Here is a 22,065-nt window from a genome sequence, read left to right as displayed (position 1 = left end):
TATGCCAGATTTGGCAAATCTGTTGAAGTTTCTTTAATAATTCAAAAAACTACCTTTTTTAGAAAGCAGATCAATGAAGACCTTTGTGAAACAGTAGGTGTAATGGACTCTTTCAAAAGTTCACATTTACTGAATGTTAAACATCCAATAGTAAATCAGTCTTAATAAAATTGTGAAATTTTTTTAAAAAACCCAATTAAACCAGCATCCTAATGTTCCTTCCTTCCTTCCTTCCTTCCTTCCTTCCTTCCTTCCTTCCTTCCTTCCTTCCTTCCCTCCTTCCTTCCTTCCTCAGAAATGTGACTCTGGGTGGCTAGCAACATGTAAAAATAACTTATAAAATCCTACAATGATCACTGAGAATGAATCCAAAACAACAATCAACAAAAACCTCTCAACATGTGAACTATGCAAACTGAAATTCATTTGAACTGGAACTTTTAGTATTTCCAGGAATTAGTTATCCTATCAGTAATCTGAATCCAATGTCACAAATCTGAAATAATTCCACTTCAACACTCTGATGCAATTGGATTCCAAAGAGAGCCACATGCATGCCTTAGATCACACACTTTAGATGGACTTTGGAAGGCCAGAAATATATAATGACTTTCAGTGACATAAAGCATGAAGAATGAAGCAGTGTTCCTAGTGATATTTAGCAATTAAGAAAATTGGTAAAGAATATAACATCTTGATAACTATCTTCCAGTATTTGGGGAGCTGTCACAAAGAAGAGGGGATTCTTCAAACTCCTGAGGGAGGGTAAGAGGTAATGGGTGGAAGCTTGTTAAAGAAAGAGCCAACCTAGAAAGAGAAATTTTCTGACAATGAGAATAATTAACCAATGGAATAGCTTGCCTCCTAGAGTTGTGGGATTTTCATTGTGGGAGTTTTCAAAAATAAGACAACCATTTGATCAGGATGATATAAGATCTCCTGCCTTGAGCAGGGGTTGAGCTAGAAGACCTTCAAGGTCCATTTCCAGTCCTATGAATCTATGTTCTATGTTTTAAATGGAAGGTTGATACTAACCTGGGAAGAAAGGAAATATTTGGGGGGAGAATAACTTAGTCCCTTCCAGAAATGAGGACTGGAAAATCTCTTTGTAAAATACACGCTTTGCTTATATGATAAACCTTTATGATGGCTACAAGAAAGGCAACTTTCCATGAAAGGAAGTGAATTGGGGCAGTGGAAATGGCCTCAAGAGATTCTGAGGTTAACAGAGAGAAAACAAAGGAAAGTCTTCAATTTGGAGGATGCTGTAAGAGAAAATTGTACTAGACATTTCATGAAATTATTAACTGATTTGAAGCAAAAAAGGAGATGATGCAAGACATCATATTATCAAAGAGACAGCCATGCTTTGCTGTTTCAAATGCATCAGAAGGATCAAAATGTAATAAACTTGGGAGTGGAACACATGGATACATCAAGTGCCAAATGGAGCCTCAATGTAGTCTTCAAACAGAGTCCAAGTGGTCATTTATCAGTGATTCTCTGATGGATCTATACTGAGCAAGAAAGACAAGATGACCTCTAAGTTCTATTCCAGCTCTATGATTCTATGATATTGCATGGGAAGACCTCAAGGAATTTCCATTTAGCTGCATAAGAAATCCTTTGGGAAGGCTTTCAAGAAGCCAACAAAATCAGACATACAGTATTTTGTCCTGAAGGAACTGTGGAACAGATTCCTCCAAGCTGCAAAGCAAAAGAAATCAAAGTCCAGACAGATGATTTGTCTCTGAAGAATGAAGAGGATTTCAGGTCAGCTTGGAAGGCAGATGTATTCCCAATGGACAATACAGAGCAACAAAGAGAACTAAACCTCCTGAAGCCACTAAAGCAGGGGTGTCAAACTGCCGGCCCACGGGCCAGTTGCATCCTACAGAGACTGCACCCACCCAGCTCCGGCAATGCAAAAAAAGTCGCAATATGTCACAACATGTCATGTGACGCAACGAGTTTGACACCCATGCACTAGCATGTGATGAGAATGTTGATCCTTGCTAACACCCATTTCTCTAAGACTCAGTACTAGAGAATGGTGAAAAAACATAAAACAGCAGATCTATTTCAACAATAAATGTCACCAAGAGATTGAAGATTTTACCAGGACACTGAGGATCCATTCTCCTCTAGCTTGACTCCACTGTAAAAGATTAGAAATAGTCTATATCCCTATCTAAACAGATAACACTTGGATTGTTTCATTGGGTTCTGATGAGAGCTACAAGATAGGATTATGAAAGTACCAAGAAAACCAATATCTCCACCCAAGAAGGGCTGAATTGCATGGAATCAAATCAAAGAGAGATGTTCAGAATCAGAAAAAACATGAGGTGACCCACCACAATCCTGGGGATCTTGAGATTAAAAAATGATCTTAGTTTTGATTATCCTAATGGATAAAGGGCTGGACTAAAATAGTAGACTTGAAGGGAAATCTATTTGAACTCTTTCTTTCTGAGATGAATTCCTGTGCTTAAAATTGAATACTACAAACTGGAAATTCCATTAACAATGAAACTGAAGTGGCGGAGTAAGACAAGGTCATTGTGAGGACGAATTTGAGTTGGAAGCATTTATCATTTTTTTTGTTTTTTGCCATTATCAGGATTGAAAGGGACAGACCTCTTAAAAGATTTTAAACTTTTAACAGATTGTATTCTCAATGCCAATAATGGTGAAAAAGTCCCTGCTGTTTATCTATAGGTGGCAGAGAATTTGTCTGGTTACTTGAAGAAACGAGAAAATTACAGGACAATTCTTGGGGCATGGTGGGAGAGACCAATAGCAGCTCCAGAATCATTCTGATTTAAAGCCTCCAAAGAATAGCTGACAAACCAGAACTATTGCAAAAAACCTGTTTTACAAAGGCACCGCTTATGACCATCCAAAGGGCATGTTTACTGTTCTGAACTGGCACTTCTGGCCTAAGGCTGTGGGCTGGATACCTGAAACGGGATGAGACTGATCCCTGTGTCCCAATGAACCGTCCTAAGGAATTTAGGGAAAAAGTTGATCAATTAAAGAAAAAAAGAAAAAGACAAAAATAGGTCACAACTTATAATAAAGTAGAAGGATTCAAGGACCAATGTGTTAAAGTTACAGTATTTAAAACAAATGGTAGGGGTTCAGTGGGAGCCATACTTTGTTAGGTGGGGTAGAGCTCCAATCAAGTTGTAGAAATGGGGCTCTGTGCTAGTATATATATGTATACAGGTAGTCCTTGACGTATGACCACAGAATTTCCATTGCTAAGCAAGATAGTTGTTAATGAGTTGCACTTGATTTTACAACTTTTTTTTGCAATGGTTGTTAAATGAATCACTGCAGTTTTTAAGTGAATCATTAAGAGAATCTGACTTCTCCCGGTGACGTTGCTTGCCAGAAGCCATATGGGAAGTTCACAAATGGTGATCACATGACCCCAGGATGTTGCAACCATCATAAATGTGTGCCAGCTGCCAAGTGCCTAATGTCAAGCCGCGTGGGCTCGACCATAAAGCAAGGGGGGAGGTGGACAGATTCCCCAGCTCAGCGCCAGTCAGCTGTTTGGCGCAGGAAACTCCGACAGAGGCCAGCAGTTGGGACATTGCCCAGGGAGTAGCTGGAGACGCTACTAAGCTGCTAAACGGCCGAGTGGAAGGGGCAATGACCGGGGAGACACCAGGGATGGTCCTACCTGCTCCATGAAGTCACCGAACAGCTGAGCTGCTGCGCCTCCGACACACAGCTGATTGGCGCAGAAACGATACCTGGCAGTAAGAACTGGGAGGGTAGGAGAGCCTGGGGCTTGCGTTGCTGCTTTTCAAGCTGAGCACTGGATGCTGGCTAGCTGGATGGGGGGGTGGAGCTGGGGGAAAAGGATTGTATGTAAAGCGCTGGGAGAAGATCACTCCCAGTGCTAACTTTGTTTGCCATGAACAAACGCTGCTCAGACCGTTCCTGTTTTGCCAGCCACCTTGTCGTCTACCACTTGCTTTCCGTGGGGTCCAAGGGTTGGTAAGGATGCCGACACCTAAATTTTGATCACATAACCGTGGGGATGCTGTGATGGTCGTAAGTGTGAGGACTGTTTGTAAGTCACCTTTTTTCAGTGCTGTTGTAATTTCAAGCAGTTGCTAAACAAACGGCATTAAGCTGAGGATTCCCTGTTCATGAATCACAAAGACCACAATGAAGAATTTGACTGTACTGTCATAAGATTGAACTCTTTGGAATGAACAGGATAGAACTGTTATCCAATGAATACTGTAAACAGATGAAAGTTTAACTGATACATGGCTAATAATTCTCCAGGCTGGATGACTATCAAAAATAAGAATAACTTTTAAAGAAGCAGCACCTATGCAAGAAGCTTAGAAGAAGAAATAGAAAAAGGAGCAGCGGCAGCAGGTTGAAAAATTTAGATACTATTTGTAAAGCGGGGATATCATGGCTACATGTATATAGTGTGTATGGGGGTACAGATATAGGTATCGGTATAGGTACAGCTACAGGTAAGTTTGGCTGTCAAGAGACTAGTTATGAGATTTTAAAAAACAGTCTTCATTGACTGTTCTAAATAAATCATGCTTCACTGACAAGCACACCATCCTACATAAAAAACAAACAAACTTCTAACTATGGTTTAGTAGCACAAAAGGCATTGTAACTACACTTATAGACCCCAAAATATTGCAACCTGGATCTTAAACACATATTCCACTAAAGTGAGCCTTCACTCATTTTATTGACTGATAGGAAAATATTTGTATAACGCCGTATCCAAACTTCCACAACATTCTCTCCCAACTCTGTCTTCACATATCTCAACACTCTTTGCAGCTTTCTGGAAGGTTAAAAGGCCGACAGCCTGCCAGATCTCAACGGAAGGGTGATCCATTGATCAGGGCCCACCCCGAAAGGATACGCTTCCTAGGTCCAGCAATATGACAACATTTAAGGAAAGCAACCTGGAGAGTGACTACCTATGTTATCTGATCTAGTGAAAAGGGCAGGTACCCTCTGGGAGAGGGGGTCCCACAAGTAATCTACCCCTGTGCCATGGAGAGGTTTAAAAGTAATAGCAGCCTCTTGACTTGCACCCAGAAGAAAACTTGAAGCCGGTGCAGCTGGCGCAACCGCCCATTAGGCTATGTACAACAGAAACTAAAATCCAACACATCTGCAAAGTACAAAAATAGGGCAAATATTGTCTAAAATGTGTTTGTTTTATTCCAAATATTTATATCTATTAGTTTAAATGAAGCTTATAAAAACATGAAAACTACAAGTATCACTTCAAGAAATAAAATACGTAGTAAAATTTAGAGTAAAAAGCAGAATAAATTGACTGTTTAAAATGCCTAGGAGAGTATAACTGCTTTTGTAGACATATACATCAGAGATTAAAGTAATGGTGTTTAAAGCCCTACATGGCAGGGGTCCGGAGTACCTCAGGGAACACCTGCTGCCGGCATCAACCTCCCTGCGCCCTGTGCGTTCCCACAGAGAGGGCCTCCTCAGGGTGCCACCGATCAGAGAATGTCGATTGGTGGCCCCCAGGGGGAGGTCCTTCTCTGTGGGCGCCCCGGAGCTATGGAATCAGTTACCGGTTGAGCTCCGGATGGCGCCCGATCTTCGCTCCTTTCGCCGCGATCTAAAAACATTTTTATTCGAACAAGCCGGCCTGGCCTGATGGGGGATTGGTGGGGTTTTTATTGCTGCATTCTTGGGGTTTTTATAAATGTATTGTATCAATTGTTTTTTTAATGGGCAACTATTTAATCTTCTTTTAATATTTGTAACTTTGCATTTTATTCTTGCCCTGTTCACCGCCCTGAGTCCTTCGGGAGAAGGGCGGTATAGAAATATTAATAAACTAAACTAAACTAAACTAAACTAAAGATACTACCAAAAAACCTTGGTTAACAACTGGCCTGTTTAGTGACTGTTCAGTGTATAACAGTGCTAGGAAAATGGTTTTATGGTTGGTCCTTGAACTTATTACGATGGTCACAGTGTCCTGTCAATGCCCTTTGGGTTCTTCAGTCAGCTTCTCCAGCAAGTCAATGGTGGTGGTGGTGGGGACAAACAATTGAAAACAAGAATCTTTCTTTTCCCTGTTCCCTGTTCCTTTGATAGCAGCGATGGCTGCTAACCACAGCCCTTGACAGCAAACATCAATTCCAACTCTTAAAGTGCAGTAAGAGAGACAAAGAAAGGACAGTGATCTTTGGATGAACACATATTGTCCTCCCATCTCATGCATGAGAGGTCTGTGTTGAGGCAGTGTGGATAGACCGTAAGCCTTGTGAAGAGAACTTTTAGCTTTTTGAGAAAAGGAAGGCAGGATATAATAACACTCCTCAAATATCTAAAACATCAACAATGATATTGCAAGAAAAAGTCCAAATTCTTTTATTCCAGAGTTGCAGGACAGAAGATCGCTGATCTATACAGTTAGTCCTCGACTTACAACAGTTCATTTAGTAACCATTCAAAGTTACAACGGCACTGCAAAAAGTAACTTATGACCATTTTTCACACTTACAACCGTTGCAGCATCCTCACAGTTACGTGAGCAAAATCCAGATGCTTGGCAACTGACTCCTATTTATGACTGTTGCAGTGACCTGGGGTCATGTGATCACCTTTGGTGACCTTCTATCAAGCAAAATCAATGGGGAAGCCAGATTCCGTGTAGAACTGTTACTAACTTATCATTTCAGGATTCACTTAACAACTGTGGCGAGCAAGGTCATAAAATGAGGTAAAAGTCACTTAACAATTGTCTCTTAGCACCATAAAATTTGGACTCAATTGTGATTGTACATCGAGGACCACTGTATTATAGAATTGCAGATTCCAACTGAATGTTAGAAGAAACTTTGTAACAGTGGGACCAGGGAGGTATACTCTCCTTCACTGGATGTGTTCATCTGGACCCTAGGCCAGGGGTAGGCAACCCTGGCTCTTTTATCACTCGTGGACTTCAACTCCCAGAATTCCTGAGCCAGCTGGCTCAGGAATTCTGGGAGTTGAAGTCCTCGAGTCATAAAAGAGCCAAGGCTGCCTACCCCTGCCTTAGGCAATCAAGTTCTGGAATGTTTTAATCTGGATTCCTGTACTGAGCAGGGGTTAGATTCCATATTCTAAGTGGCCCCTACCAACCCTATCACGGCACACTTGACATTCAGGTCAAGGAAGGCCCTAAATTTCTATTCTTCCAGAAACCTATCCCTACATTCAGCTAAATTTTAAGGACTCCCATGCTGCTAGATATATTATTTTATTTTAGACGAAAAAGAAGTCAATTATACACAAAAAATTAGCCTGATGTTGAAAAATTAAGTTTTATATCTATGTCAGCTCCAGAGAATCATTAATTGTTTCTTCCCACCCTTTTAAAATAAAGGACTCTTTCCTAGCCTTTTCCTAGCTCTGAAAGAGGAATTTATCTGCTCAGTATTTGACTACTTTCTCTGGTCTGAAGAGAACTGGGTCCCACCTTGCCAACTGTAACTTTTACAGGGGTAACATTTCCTTCAAAAACCATTTCATGATTATGCAGTCAGCTGCTAACTCCTTATTATTTGTAGTTACCAAAAACACGATTACATAGATTTTTAATAACAGAATGGGGGGGGGGGATTAAATAGACAAAAGGTTTTGTGGATGTTGGAACTCAGTTCATAGGGCAATCTACCTATGGTGATCACCACCCATCATCACATTTCCAAAGAATGAACTAGTCCATCGGGATTTCCCGTCTGTTCCTACCAATTCTGCATTACATAAACGGTACCATTTCAAAGAGTACTATGAAGAAACTTTGACAAAAAGAAAAGCTTGACAAACAAGTCAAAATTCTGTGCATTTCTACAGCATTTTACACTTTCTTGGACAGATATTCCTGAACTATATTTGCAAGTAAAAATACTTATGCCCAGCTGAAGCAGAATTAAGGACGTAAGGCATTTCCCTCTATTTCATCCAAAAGATTCCTCTAACGAGCGCCAACATGAAAAAAGAAAAATTATTAGCTACTATACTAAATCGTATCAGTTATAAGCACAGTTTTCAAAACCCATGTGACCCCAATCTTCTTAAACAATTACTGAGCAAGATACTACAGTACTTACCAATATAAGTAATAGGAAAGAGCCAGGAAAATCAGCACTGAACAAACACCTGTTAACACAAACATTCCTGATCGGTTTGTCAACATATTTTAAATATATTTTTGGTTTTCCAGCTAACGGCAGGGAAAAAGCAACAGGAAACCGAGGAATTTAGTAGTCCTTGCTTGAAGAACAAATCTTCCTTGACATGAAAGAAGGATTAGGATGACAAAAACCCGGAGTAGCAAATCTGAAAATACTGCGGCCACTATAACTGCCTTCTCAGAAACCGTCTATTCTCCCAGCACTACTTTTTTTCCTTAATAGCATTATTGTTAAACAATCCAAATATTTAAATAAAATTAAAAGAACCACAATAAAAGTAAAGAAAACCGTAACGATATACAATAAACATTACTGTCAGCACTGATATATTGAGTCACTGATTTAATCCAATAATTGTCTTAAGGAAAACTGCAATGCAAAGCTTCACAAGATCTTGCATTGCACAATTTGGAGGGGGGTGGGGGTGGACGGGACAGCAAAGGATGTAAATAAATGGAGTGGTGTAAGTATACACACTTTTATAATTTACTCAAGATAGAATTAACTTTTGTTAAAAAAAAATCTAGGGTGTACCTTTAGATTTATTTATAGTATGCTTTTTTTATTACAAATATTTGCATTTATAAGCACAGTATAAACGGGAACAATTATTACTTTAAAATAGAAGCTTGTACAAATTAACAAAATTAAGGCTTTGGAATAAAAACAGGAGAAATAATTTTAAAACTGTTTATTGGCTTACTAGGTCAAGTAACAAGTCTGTTGGATAAAATACATATATATGCATACAGATGGTTCATATGGCTATCTCAATGACTGTATTTATGTGTATGGATGCACATGCACACATTGTGCAAAGCTTTAAATTAGTTAATTTGTAGCATCAAATCAATCAGCGAGATACTAAAGTGATTCAGAAAAACACTGAATTTTCTGCCTTTGCAGGTTCAGAAGAATATTGTTGCAGCTGCATGTGAATATGGATGACCTTGCAGGACTGGGGGTGAGCCAGGATAGTGACATGAGCAGCTAACCAATGACTGTTTATCATTTTCACAAACTCTGACTATCTGCAGGCTTAGAGGGAAGAGTTGAACTGCTTGCTCTTGCTCTTTCTCCTAAATTCCTTTAGGCAATCTGATTTGGAGGATAAGAAGCAAAAAGAGACAGATCTTATTCCACTGCTCTTTTTCAGTTTGTGCTCAATCAAAAAAACACACAGTACTTGTGATGCAGAAAACCCACATTTTAAATCTTCAAGAAAAGAAAGAAAGATCCTGCCAATCTGCAAGAAAAGTTATAAAAAGATCTTCAGGAATCCTTGGGAACCATCCATAATTAGTAAAAACCAAACCCATGTTGGCCCCCAAGGGGAAAAAATAAACCAATATTCTGAGTATAACCGGCATGCTAGCACAGACATGTATAAAGCTTCTGAGTTTGTCTGTTAAATTTTTATGCCGCCCATATCACTGAAACAGCTACTCTGGGTGGCTTACAATATGATAAAAAAATAAAAAGTCCTACAGGACCATTAAATTTAGAGGAATTAAATAGAAAAGCTAAAAGCCAATACGATGGGTGGTCTGGGGGTGGGGATCTTCTTTATCCAGTCAGCCAACCCAATGTAGCAGGCCCTTGTTGGGAGCACAGGCTAATTCTCCAGAATGCTTCACCAACCAGATGTAACAGACACAAGATGAAGAACCCAGAAAGTGCAGTAATTTGCGCACATTGATTCAGCTATGAGACTTGCTGTTTAACCAAGATGGAGATTATAGACTGAATGCTGCACTGATACTTATCCAGATACAGCAATAAACATTATTCACCATGCTGAAAAGAAGCTGAATTCTAATTCTAATTCCAGTCTATACAAGATGTTAAAATTATGTTTTTGTGAAGCTGAATTAAATCTACAAAATAAGCAAAATGAGACAGGATGTGTTACTTCAAAATTCTCAATGCCCGCAACCACACAGACTATTAATTTCGCTGGGAAAAGAAAAAGAGGCACGTGTCCAAAAAAGAAAAAGAAAAAACATTTATAGTTCTGATTATTTAACAGAGTTCCATAATACCAAACTTTGGTTAATGCTATTAATACGCACTTTTATGTGCATGGATTATGTCTCAGATATATATTAAAATTTTGGAATGTGATAAAATAACCAATTGTAATTATATTGGGTTTCTACTGAATTACTCAAAATGCTTTGACTTCCCAAAATTAAGTTTAAGAAGAGCACCTCATTTATCCTGGGGGAATTTGACAGGAAAAAATATGGGGAACAATTAATGTAATTATGAATATAAATTATGTAATCAAGGATTGTAAGGTGGCTACAAATGTGATTCCAAAAGACAGCTAAACAATTGTTAAACCATATGTCCTCCTCCTCCTCTGTCATATCAATCTCTTGTGAATAGGAAAGGTCTGATGAAAAATACATATATATGAGTTTAGATGTACACTTAAGGCCTTCCCATTCAACACAAACAGCTCCAAATGGAGGGCTAGTGTTAGAATCCATAGATACCTGTCCCCTCTCTATCCTTCAAATAGGCAACATTTCCATTTCTAACTTGGCATAGTGGACAAGTATGAAGCTAGTGTGAAAACACTAAAGAACAGCTTGTTGTCTGAAATATAAAGCTAGTAAAAAGTAGGAAGGCTAAAAAAGACATTAAGCAAACATAATAATAATTATAACAACAACAACAATTGTAGTAGTAGTAGTAGCAGTATGGTGAAAGACTGGGAGAGGTTAATATCAACAGAGGAATATTTCAAGGAGATTCATTATCACCACTACTATTTGTTATTGCACTGATTCCTCTGTCAACAATATTGAATAACTCAGGACATGGCTATCAAACATCAAAAAGATCTGCCAGACTATCCCACCTCCTTTACATGGATGATCTGAAGCTGTATGGAAAAACATCATCTGAAATAGAATCGCTGCTGAACACTGTCCGTATATATATAGCCAAGATATTGCAATGGAGTTTGGCTTGGACAAATGTGCCACACTTACTCTCAAACAAGGAAAAATAGTGAAAACTGAAGGAATCAAGATGCCCCATGAAAATAACATTAAAAGTCTGGATGAGGAAGATTAGTACAAATACTTGGGTATCCTTCAAGCTAACAACATCAAGCACACTGAAGTCAAGAAAAAGATTAGAGGTGAATACATCAAGAGAGTGAAGAAGATCTTAAAGTCCAAACTCAATGGAGCAAATACCGTGAAGGCAATCAACACCTGGGAAATTCCAGTCATTAGATACACAGCTGGAATAGTGGACTGGACTCAAGCAGAACTAAAAGCAATGGATAGGAAGACCAGAAAAATAATGACAATGAATCATGCCCTTCATCCACACAGTGACATAGACAGACTCTATCTGCCAAGGCAAATAGGTGGACATCGAATGCTGCAAGTACATCAGGTGGTTGAAGAAAAAAAATGGCTTTGGAAGAATATCTGAAGGACAATGATGAAGATGCACTGAAATTAGTATATCAGGAAGGCTTACTGACTACTGGAGAGACCAAACTGGCTTACAAGAAAGACCAAACAGAGGCATGGGAAGACAAAGCACTACATGGCCAGTACATTAAAAAAATAGCTGGGAAAGCAGATAATAACAAGACCTGCCAATGGCTAAGAGCAGGAAAGTTGAAGAAAGAGACCGAGGGACTAATTCTGGCTGCATAAGACCAAGCCTTAAGGACAAATGCATACAAAGTCAAAATTGAGAAGACAGCAACAGACGGTAAGAAGCTGAAGAAACAGTGGACCACCTGGTAAGCTGCTGCAAGAAGATCGCACAGACTGATTACAAGCAGCGGCATGACAAAGTAGCAACAATGGTGCATTGGAAGATCTGCAAGAAATATCATTTGCCTGTAAGCAAGAACTGGTGGGATCATAAAATAGAGAAATTCATAGAAAATGATAAAGTTTAACTGCTCTGGGACTTCAGAATTCAAACAGACAAGCACCTGGAACATAACACCCTGGACTTAACAATTGTCGATAAGAAAGACAAAAAAGTCTGGATAGTGGATGTGGCAGTGCCTGGAGACAGCAGAATAGACGACAAAGAACTGGAGAAGACAACAAAATACAAAGACCTACAAATAGAAATAGAAAGACTGTGGCAAAGGCAAGTAAGGGTAGTACCAACAGTAACAGGTGCCTTGGGTGAATTCACAAAACAACTGGAGCACCACTTGAACACCATTGGCATTGTCAAATTCACCATTAGTCAATTGCAAAAGGTGGCCTTACTAGGAACTGCTTCCATCCTGTGACAATATCTGTAATACCATCAAACATCCACATCTGCCTATCCCAGGTCCTTGGTAACGACTCGATAGGTAGAAAAAATGCCAAATCCAGTCTGAACATCTGGCCGACTGTGTGATGATCAATAATAGTAATAATAATAATAAGTTGGAAGGGACCTTGGAGGTCATAGTCCAACCCCCTGCTCAGGCAGGAAAACCTATACCATTTCAGACAAATGGCTGTCCAGTCTCGTCTTAAAAACTTCCAGTGTTGGAGCATTCACAGCTTCTGGAGGCAGCTTGTTCCACTGATTAATTGTTCTAACTGTCAGAAAATTTCTCCTTAGTTCTAGGGTGCTTCTCTCTTTGGTTAGTTTCCATCTGTTGCTTCTTGTCCTGCCTTCAGGTGCTTTGGAGAATAGCTTGACTCCCTCTTCTTTGTGGCAGCTGATTGGAACAATGCTATCATGTCTCCCCTCGTCCTTCTCTTCATTAGACTAGACATTCACAATTCCTGCAACCGTTCCTTATGTTTTAACGTCCAGTCCCCTTATCATCTTTATTGCTCTTCTCTGTACTATTTCTAGAGTCTCAACATCTTTTTTACATCGTGGTGACCAAAACTGGATGCAGTATTCCAGGTGTGGCCTTACCAAGGCATTATAAAGTAGTATTAACACTTCATGTGATCTTGATTCTATCCCTCTGTTAATGCAGCCAAGCACTGTGTTGGCTTTTTTGGCAGCTGCAGCACGCTGCTGGCTCATATTTAAGTGATCGTCCACTAGGACTCCAAGATCCCTCTCACAGTTGCTACTATTGAGCAAGGTACCACCTATACTATACATGTGCATTTGGTTTTTCTTGCCTAAATGTAGAACCTTACTCTTTTCACCACTGAATTTCATTTTATTAATTAGCGCCCAATGTTCAAGTCTATCAAGATCCTTCTGTATCTTAAGCCTATCTTCTGGAGTGTTGGCTATTCCTGCCAGCTTGGTATCGTCTGCAAATTTGATGAGTTCCTCATCTATCCCCTCATCCAAATCATTGATGAAGATGTTGAATTGAAGTAGCCGAAGGACCGCTCGGGACGACAGGCTAGTTTAACAACAAGTTTATTAGAGCAAGACGAACAGAGAATAACTTGTCCGGCTTTTATAGCCGGCAGCTGGTAGCGAGGACCAATCAGATGTATTTATTTTGGCGCCGTGTCAGGCAGGGACCAATCGGTGTCGTCTTCTGTTGACAGCTCCGGCTTCCTCGTGGTGTGGTGTTTTGACAGCCGCGAGCTGTCAGTGGCTGCGCCTGCGCAGTGTGGCGGACGCTTTGACAGCTCAGTCTTCTTCACGGTCCGGAGTTTGACAGCCGCGAGCTGTCAGTGGAGGCGCCTGCGCAGTACGGGGAACTTTGACAGCTGTCAAAGTTCCCGCGTGTATTCCTGTCAGGCGGCTTTCCTATATATATGCTTTGACGATACTTTTGTGCTGTTAACATATACACTCAAGGGAATGTTTACATCATATATAATACACCCCTTACCCCTCCCCTGGTGCGTTTCTTTCCTCTTGGATGTTTGACCCTGCCCACTGATAGTCCTTTAGGTAGGTGGGTGGTCTTCGATTCCTGGATGATCGGCGAAGGGGTGGTGGATGGTCTGGTTCTGGTTCTTCGTTTTGGTGTTCAACTTCCTGGTTTGGGATAGGCAGCATTTCCGGAGGGGGTTGTAAGTCGGCGTTGGTTGGTTGCTCGGAATTGTGTGGCGGTTGTCTGGGTCTGAGCTGGTCAATATGGCGGCGTATGTTGCCCTGTGCCTGCGTAGCTATGAGGTATGAGATGGGCCCTGTTTGTTTTATTACTGTCCCTTGAACCCACTTGTTTTTATCTGTGTATGATCTTGCCCATATTAATTGACCAGGTTTGAGTGTGCGGCCGGGGTGGGGGTGCTGTTTTTCTTCTGGGTATGTGTCGGGGTGCAGTCTGTCGAGACGTGTTATTAGCCTCCTCCCCCATCTTAATTCCGCCGGTGATTTGCCCGTTGTGGAGCATGGCATTGTGTGTTGTGATAAGAGGAACTGGCTGAGTCGCCTCTGCCAGTTCCCTTTAACGAATTTTTTTAATGCTTCTTTCGTGGATCGTACCATAATTTCAGCCATTCCGTTCGACGACGGGTGGAACGGCGCCGACGTGACCAGCCTAATACAATTCTTCGTAGCGAAGATCTGAAATTCACGAGAGGTGAATTGAGGTCCATTGTCGGAAACTATGGTGTCAGGTAGGCCGTGCGTTGCGAATATTTTTCTTAAGGCTTGAATAGTGGCTGCGGACGTTGTTTTTCTAAGGGGCGTGACTTCCAGCCATTTGGAATAGCTGTCTACTGCTATTAAGAAACTTTGGCCCTGGATAGGTCCTGCAAAATCTATATGTATACGTGACCAAGGGTTCCTTGTAGTCTCCCATTTATGGATCGGTGCCTGGGGGGGTTCGCTCCTGGTCTCCTGACAGGTATAACACCCACCCACATACTTTTCAATTTGTTTATCTATGCCAGGCCACCATACATAACTTCTAGCCATTGCCTTCATTTTTACAATTCCAGGGTGCCCCTCATGTAATATGTGTAATGTTTGGTCTATGTTTTTCTCTGGTATGATGACCCTATTTCCCCATAGCAGGCATCCTCTATGTGTTGAAATCTCGTTTTTCCTGTTATAATAAGGTTGGAATTGGGGTTGTGGGTTTTGAGCTGGCCACCCTGTTGTGGCCCATTTGAGGACTCTGGCAAGTATTTTATCTTTTGCTGAATTATTAGCTATAATGTTTGCCGTCAAGGGGCATTCTGGAAGCTGAGAGATTGCTAAAATTAGGCTGGCTGGGGCTGGATCTGAGTCCCTGGTTTGTATGGGCAGTCTGCTGAGGCAGTCAGCATGTCCCAATTCCTTACCTGGTTTATGTATTAGTTGATAAGAATAGGCTGCTAAGAACGTTGACCATCTTAAGATTCTCGGGGAGAGAATTTGTGGTGTAATTTTATTCCAAGTAAATATGCCTAGCAGGGGTTTGTGATCTGTAAATATCGTAAATGGTCTTCCATACAGATAATCATGAAATTTTTTGACCCCTGCTACTATCGCTAGGGCTTCCCTGTCAATTTGTGCATAGTTTCTTTCAGCTTTGGTCAGAGTGCGAGAATAGAAGGCTATGGGTCTTTGTGTGCCGTCCTCGAATAGGTGACTTAAGACTGCCCCAATTCCGTAGGGAGAGGCATCGCAAGCGATGCATATTGGGGTGTCTTCTCTGAAAAGGGTGATGGTTGAGCTTTGACAGATGATCTTTTTTAACGATTGGAAACTATTTTCATGTTCCTTGGTCCAGGACCAAGTTGTACCCTTGTCGAGGAGTCTATGGAGAGGCTCTGCAATAGTGGCTTTGTGGGGAATGAAAGCATGGTAAAAGTTTAACAGTCCCAAAAAGGATTGAAGCTCTTGCTTATTCCTAGGGCTGGGTGCGGTTTGAATAGCCCTTAGTTTCTCAGAGGTGGGGTGGATGCCCTGGCTATCGATTTTATACCCTAGGAATTCTGTAGAAGTGACTCCAATGGAGCACTTTTCCCGCTTAAGTTTGAGACCGGCTTCTCTGAGCCGGCTCAGCACAGCTGACAGCCTGTCAGCTAAACTAGCTTCATTTTCTCCGGCGATGAGAACATCGTCGAAATAGGGGCAGACCCCGGGTATTCCTTTCAGGGTCTTTTCCATGATACCCTGGAAGATACCCGGGGCTGCAGATATGCCGAACTGAAGCCTCTTAACTTTAAAAGCACCGCGGTGGGTGACAATAGTTTGCGCTTCCGCGGTGTCGTCTGTGACAGGCAGCTGTAAATACGCCTGCGAGAGGTCAAGCTTGGCGAAAATGGTGCCAGAGCGGATGGAAGCAAATACGTCCCTTACCGCTGGCACCGGGTAAGCATGGGGGCTGAGGGCTAGGTTGACTGTCGCCTTATAGTCAGCGCATACTCTCACTTCGCCATTAGGTTTGATTGGGGTGACAATAGGGGTCTCCCAGGTTCCCCCATCTGTTGGCTCTAGCACCCCTAGACTCACGAGTCGGTCAAGCTCGTTTTCAATTTTTTCTTTGAGGGCAAAAGGTACCCTCCTAGCTCTTATTTTAATTGGTTGGATTGCTGGATTTAATTGCAGGGAAATGGGGGGACCTGTATATTTCCCTAAAGTGCCCTCGAAAACGTCGGCGTACTTTTCGCAAACGGCTTCCAGGCTGGGTGTTTGAATGGTATTAACCCCTGATAAGGCGATGCCTAGTGGAGTGAACCAGTTAAGCCCTATCAAGTTGGTACGGTTCCCTGGCGTAACTAAAACCTCTAGGGTGCCTTTGAACCCCTTATACTGTACAAGGACCTTGGCTTTCCCTTCCAACGGAATAGGGGTCTTCTGGAAGTCTGCAAGGTGAACCAGAGTTTGTTTCAGGGGAATTTGTCTTCGGCCTTTCTGACAGATCTCCTGATAAGTAGTTAGCGAAATTAAGGAGACCGCTGACCCTGAATCCACCTCCATGTGGCAAGGCACCCCCTGAATTCTGACCCAGACCTTAACCTTGGAACTTATGCAGTTTACCCTATCGATTGTCTCAACCCGGTTGCCTGGTGGGGTTTCCCTGTTGGCCTGGGCAGCTGGCCTACCTGGGGGGTTTGCCTCCACCTCATTGACGTTGTCCCGGCCCTTGCTGCGGCACACCGGCTTGATGTGGCCAGTCTTCCCGCAGTTGTGGCATTTTGCGTTCCTAAAGCGGCAGTTTCCACGGGCATGGTTGCCCCCGCAGCTGGCACAGGCGGCTCGTTGCACGTAACGTGGGGGTGGCGGTGGAGGGTCCCTGGATCCTCGGCGGTCCGACGTTTTTCCCCTCCTCGGCTGTCGGTGCTCCATCCTGCGCTGTAGGGCTTCTCCATCGGTGAAATCTACCGACTCTCCGCTGTCGCTGAAGGTTGCGCTTTCCTGGTAGACGGTCGCCGGGGACTCTGGGGTCGTGTTCGTCGGCTTCTTTTTGTGGCTGTGTTCGTATGCCATGATCTCCCTGGTCAGCTCAGCCAGATTCATGTCGGGTTTGGACGTCAGTTTTTTTTGTAGCTTCTCGTCCCTCAGACCGATCACCACCTGATCTCTGATGCGGTCTTCCAGGTCGGGGAAGCAGCAGTTCCGCGCGGCGTGTCTGACCCCAGCGATGAACTCGTTGGCGGGCTCGTCCTGCCGTTGTTTCTTTTGTGCGAATTGCACCCGCCAGTACAGTTCCGAGCGAGCCGGCATGTAATACTTGTTCAGCTGGTCCACCAGGTCCGCGTAGGAGACTTCCGTGATGGGCACTGGGCTGAACAGCCCGACGGCTGCGTCGTACACCGGGGGCCCGCTGATGTACAGCAGGGCGGCGGCCTTTGCTCGGTCGTCAGTGATCTTACTGACGAGAAGAAATCCTTCAACTTGGCCGAGGTGTGATTGCCATCTCTCGGGATGGCGGGTATCAAACTCCCTCACACGGCCGAAGTTTGCCATGTCGTCCGGTCCTGGGTTGCTCCGATGGAAGTTAAAACTTCCGTGTCAGCTCTTGCCGGGAACTCTCTTCCTCGGCCGTGACTTCAGCTCCGGAGCGATCCCACCTTCGTCGCCAGTGAAGTAGCCGAAGGACCGCTCGGGACGACAGGCTAGTTTAACAACAAGTTTATTAGAGCAAGACGAACAGAGAATAACTTGTCCGGCTTTTATAGCCGGCAGCTGGTAGCGAGGACCAATCAGATGTATTTATTTTGGCGCCGTGTCAGGCAGGGACCAATCGGTGTCGTCTTCTGTTGACAGCTCCGGCTTCCTCGTGGTGTGGTGTTTTGACAGCCGCGAGCTGTCAGTGGCTGCGCCTGCGCAGTGTGGCGGACGCTTTGACAGCTCAGTCTTCTTCACGGTCCGGAGTTTGACAGCCGCGAGCTGTCAGTGGAGGCGCCTGCGCAGTACGGGGAACTTTGACAGCTGTCAAAGTTCCCGCGTGTATTCCTGTCAGGCGGCTTTCCTATATATATGCTTTGACGATACTTTTGTGCTGTTAACATATACACTCAAGGGAATGTTTACATCATATATAATACATGAATAGCACTGGGCCTAGAACAGAGCCCTGGGGCACCCCACTGCACATTTCCTCCATGTACATGCAGTTCCATTAAGGACCACATGCTAAGTACGGCCGGTCAGCCAGCTACGAATCCATCTGGTGGTGATGCTGTCTAACCCACATTTTTCTATCTTATCAAGTAATAGGTTGTGATCTACTTTATCAAAAGCCTCACTGAAGTCCAAGTAAATTATAGCCAAAGCATTCCTCTGGTCCACTAGTTTTGTCACTTGGTCAAAGAATGTAATAAGATTTGTCTGGCATGATTTGTTTTTGACAAACCCATGTTGGCTTCTAGTAATGACTTTATTTGCCTCTAGGTGTTCGCTGATTCGTTGTTTGATTATCTTTTCCAGAATCTTCCCAAGTATTGACGTCAGTCTGATAGGTCTGTAGTTTCCTTGATCTATTTTTTTCACTTTTTTGAAGATGGGAACTACATCAGCTCTCTTCCTGGTGATTTGAACTCATCTAGGGCGGACAGGTGCTCACTTACCATTTTCTTGCCTATCTTAACTTGTGTTTCTAATCTGTTTTCTACGGTACTGTTTTTGATAGGTTGGACTGCTTTTTCCCTTTGTGTAAATACGGATGCAGAAAACCGAGTTGAATAGTTGTGCTTTCTCCCTGTTGCTTGTCACCTTCTTGCCACTTTCTCCCATTAGTGGACCAATCATTTCCTTAACATTTTTCTTGTTTTTTACATGTCGAAAGAAGCTTTTTTGTTATTTTTGAATTTTGTTGCAAGCCTTTGTTCATTTTGAGCCTTAGCTTTCCTCACTCCATATTTGCTGATATTCTTTCTTAGTTATGTGCCCCTCTTTCCACTTTTTATACTTGTCCTTTTTGTCTTTCAATTTATCAGACAGTTCTTTATGCAGCCATGCTGGTCTCTTTTGAGAGCTATTATTTTTCTTCTACGTTGGTATTGTGCTAGACTGGGCTTTTATAATCTCACTTTTCAAAATTTCCCAAGCTTCTTGAGTTCTTTTCCCCTTGAGGATTCTCATCCATGGAATCCTTCCAAAGCTCTCTTTAAGTTTGTTGAAATTAGCTCTCTTAAAGTCCAAGACTCTAGTTTGACTGTGTTCTATTGCTTGTGCTTGCATAATATTGAATTCCAATATTGCATGGTCACTCCCCACCAAGGTTCCTGGGGTTTCAACACCTACTATCATTTCATCTCTGTTAGTGAGAATCAATAATGGCTGATTCCCTTCTCTACTTTTTGGGAGACAAAGTTGTCTGCTAGGTTTGTCAGGAATCTGTTTGATCTTCCACTTGGCACAGAGTTTGTCTCCCAGTTGATGTCAGGATAATTAAAGTCCCCCATTTCTATTGTGATGTGCTATACCTTAGTTAACTATACCTTAGTTAACTGACTAGCAAAAAGTTCATCTATTACCTCTGTTTGGTTGGGTGGCCTATACACTTATGGCAATGTCATTTCCCCCCCTTTTATATTGACCCAAATGCATTCAAGACAGTTTTCACCATTGTTGTGCTCTATTTCTGTAGAGATGTTGTTATTTCTTATATAGAGAGCAACTCCACCTCCTCTTTTATTTGGTCTGTTTCTTTTAAATAATTTGAATCCCTCTAGCTATGTGTTCCATTTGTGGGTTTCATCCCACCAAGTTTCCGTAATGGCAACAATATCATTTGTTGTTGTTAGCTGCGAAGTCGTGTCCGACCCATCGCGACCCTATGGACAACGTTCCTCCAGGCCTTCCTGTCCTCTACCATCTTCTGGAGTTCATTTAAGCTCACGCCTACTGCTTTTGTGACTCCATCCAGCCACCTCATTCTCTGTCGTCCCATTCTTCTCTTGCCCTCAATCTTTCCCAGCATTAGGCTCTTCTCCAGTGAGTCCTTCCTTCTCATTAGGTGGCCAAAGTATTTGAGTTTTAGCTTCAGGATCTGGCCTTCTAAAGAGCAGTCAGGGTTGATCTCCTCTAGGACTGACCGGTTTGATCACCTTGCAGTCCAAGGGACTCGCAGGAGTCTTCTCCAGCACCATAGTTCAAAGGCCTCAATTTTTTGGCGCTCAGCCTTTCTTATGGTCCAGCTTTCACTGCCATACATTGCAACTGGGAAGACCATAGCCTTGACTATACACACTTTTGTTGACAGGGTGATGTCTCTGCTTTTTAGTGTGCTGTCTTGATTTGCCACGGCTTTCCTCCCCAGGAGCAAGCGTCTTTTAATTTCTTGGCTACAGTCCCCATCTGCAGTGATCTTAGAGCCCAGGAAAATAAAATCTGTCACTACCTCCATTTCTTCCCCATCTATTTGCCAGGAATTGAGAGGGCCGGATGCCATGATCTTGGTTTTCTTAATGTTAAGCTTCAACCCAACTTTTGCACTCTCCTTCTTCACCTGCAACAAGAGGCTCTTTAGTTCTTCTTCACTTTCTGCCATTAGAGTGGTATCATCTGCATATCTTAGGTTGTTGATGTTTCTTCCGGCAATCTTAATTCCAACTTTTGATTCATCTAGCCCTGCCTTTCTCATGATGTGCTCTGCATATAAGTTAAATAGGCAGGGTGACAGTATACAGCCTTGCCGGACTCCTTTCCCAATTTTGAACCAATCAGTGGTTCCGTGTCCAGTTCTCACTGTTGCTTCTTGGCCTACATACAGGTTTCTCAAGAGACAAATAAGATGGTCTGGTACGCCCATCTCTTTAAGAACTTGCCACAATTTGTTATGTTCCACACAATCAAAGGCTTTAGCATAGTCAATGAAGCAGAAGTAGATGTTTTTCTGGAACTCTCTAGCTTTCTCCATGATCCAGCATATGCTGGCAATTTGATCTCTAGTTCTTCTGCCTCTTCGAAATCCTGCCTGTACTTCTGGTAGTTCTCGATCCACATACTGCTGGAGTCTAGCTTGTAGGATTTTAAGCATACCTTTACTATCATGAGAAATGAGTGCAATGGTGCGATAGTTCGAACATTCTTTGGCACTGCCTTTCTTTGGAATTGGAATGTAAACTGATCTTTTCCAATCCTGTGGCCACTGTTGAGTTTTCCAAATTTGCTGGCAAATTGAGTGTAGCACTTTTACTGCATCGTCTTTTAAGATTTTGAATAGCTCAGCTGGAATACTGTCACCTCCACTTGCTTTGTTGTGGCTCAGCTTTTCTAAGGCCCACTTTACTTCACATTCTAGGATGTCTGGCTAGAGGTCAGTGACCACCTCATTGTGATTATCAGGGACGTTAAGCTCATTCTTGTATAGTTCTTCTGTGTAATTTTGCCACCTCTTCTTAATCTCTTCTGCCTCTGTTAGGTCCCTGCCACTTTGGTTCTTTATCATGCCCATTTTTGCATTAAACATTCCCTTCATCTCTCCAATTTTCTTGAAAAGATCTCTGGTCCTCCCTATTCTATTGTTTTCTTCTATTTCTTTGCA

The 22,065-nt window shown here is 42.5% G+C and overlaps 1 protein-coding gene across 4 annotated transcripts in view; it reads right to left on the bottom strand.

Moving 5' to 3' along the window:
- The window catches only part of AGPAT3 (1-acylglycerol-3-phosphate O-acyltransferase 3), a 96,097-nt gene that overhangs the window by 32,107 nt on the left and 41,925 nt on the right, over window positions 1-22,065 (bottom strand). Inside the window, exon 1 of one of the 4 annotated variants that reach the window (XM_081326499.1) lies at window positions 3,695-3,788. The exons of the other annotated variants lie outside the window; for them this stretch is intronic. The gene's annotated coding sequence lies outside the window, so the exon portion shown is untranslated. Of the gene's footprint in view, window positions 1-3,694; window positions 3,789-22,065 lie in introns of those variants that run through there. 4 annotated transcript variants of the gene reach the window in all.

This window comes from Vipera berus, assembly GCF_964194415.1.
Source record: "Vipera berus genome assembly, chromosome: 4".
NCBI lineage: Eukaryota > Metazoa > Chordata > Lepidosauria > Squamata > Viperidae > Vipera > Vipera berus.
Note: the sequence above shows the minus strand (reverse complement) of the source record. Positions and strands in the feature narration are given on the sequence as shown.